A 1,765-nucleotide genomic window follows, 5' to 3' on the forward strand; every position below is an offset into this window, starting at 1 on the left:
CACTGTGCTAATATTTTTGTTGTAAAGTTATACATTAGTAAAATACTACTTAGCTCTGACAGCTGTTTCTTTCTGAACAACATTTACACTCTTCATGTTCAGCCAGAGTCAGATCATGGTCAAATGGGGCGCTAGGTTGGGTAATGGATCGGACCACCCTCACAGCACCCCCCCCCCGGCTATTTCTTCCCATCTAACATAAACTCTGTTGAAATCAAACCTGTCAGTGTGTATATTATTTTCTTCTTTACTTATTTTATTTTAGTTTGAGTTTGATTTGTTGCATTTGTTTACCGGGAAAGTCCACTGGACCTAAAAGCGCCCATTTTCAGTTGAGGCCCATGGAGAAAAGCTCCGATAAGAACATAGATACATAAAATATTAAACATTAATTGGTACAAAAGTAGATACAGTGTTACAGATAGTGATTACAGTAATATATACAGAATATATACCTAAAAACAGGAATTTTTTTTGATTGCCAGATGAATTCTGTTAGAGAGGTGTAAACAGAGATATATTTGCTATAAAATATGCAGTTGAATTTCCCACATTTGGGGAAATCACAGGAGTCAACCCAACCAAACTGTGCAATGGAAAAGCCTCACCCTGCGGAAACCACCTTCTTGATCATGGTAGTCCCCCCTGCCAGGTAAGTAAGGAAGTGTATATATATATATATATATATATATATATATATATATATATATATATATATATATATATATATATATATATACACACTTCTACAATGAATACAGATATTTGAATTTAATTTAAAACTTTTATTTCAAACATTACTGGGCATTTGCTAAACAAAACAATACAGTCTCACAATGAAAACAGTCAGCATTAACAGTACATTTTTCTGCCTTAATACGCACATTCATTGAAACGACATTGAAACCCACATTCAAAGAAATCTGGCCAGTGGTGGATTAAGTTTATCTTTGGGATGTTTTCAAACCATAGGTGCCTTGCACACATTTTTAGGATCATGCATGCATGTGTTCTTTGATTTAGCTTCCTGATTGCATTTAATTATATTCCTTGTATAATAAATCACCACTTTTAGAGTGTGATTTAAATTTGTAGTTTTGAACATTTTTCTAGTAAGCAGTGAAACAAAACATATGAACCAATAATGACAAAACTGCTAATTTCAGAACATTTCAACCACAAAAGGTCACTCAAACTTCTGTCATTACAATCCACCAATATCAATCAATATGCACAATCTCTGCAGAAGTAAATGCCATCTGAATAGTTCCAAATTAAAGAGACCTGTAACTAATGAAGCTGTTGCTGCTAGCAAGCAACTTTATATTTCAGTGTTTCATCTACAAATTCAGTTCCTGCTGCCCTTGGAGAATAAATTGCATATGTTAACATTAAAAGAAAAAAAAATGATAAGCTGGTAATATTGCAATAAGGAATGGATGGCAAACCAACAACAGGTTCATAATTACTAGGTATCTCTTCCAAAGGAGGACACAGTCAAGACTGCATCACTTCCTCCTTAAAGTACAACATAAGTATCAGCAATCCATCTCTATGGTGCAGAAGCAGAACCCACAGCCTTCTACATCAAATGCAGCTGTGCTATCTGTTGTACTACTAACACTCCTTTTAATCTCTGTAGTACAAACAGGAAGGCCCAATTGCTGAACAAACTAATTGCCTATTGAAAATAGACTTAGGATGAGCAGCAGTAAACTTCTCTTCCCTCAAAGCTCACAATCCTTGAAAATCACTGAAACTCACA

The 1,765-nt window shown here is 34.7% G+C and overlaps 1 non-coding gene across 1 annotated transcript; it reads right to left on the reverse strand.

Moving 5' to 3' along the window:
* Window positions 1-494: 494 nt before the first annotated feature.
* LOC122816054 lies at window positions 495-660 on the reverse strand. Its single transcript, XR_006367054.1, has one exon. It is a non-coding gene; the product is annotated as a U1 spliceosomal RNA (small nuclear RNA).
* Window positions 661-1,765: the final 1,105 nt, after the last annotated feature.

Source organism: Protopterus annectens, chromosome 11.part0 (genome assembly GCF_019279795.1).
Source record: "Protopterus annectens isolate FY-2018-M chromosome 11.part0, PAN1.0, whole genome shotgun sequence".
Lineage (NCBI taxonomy): Eukaryota > Metazoa > Chordata > Ceratodontiformes > Protopteridae > Protopterus > Protopterus annectens.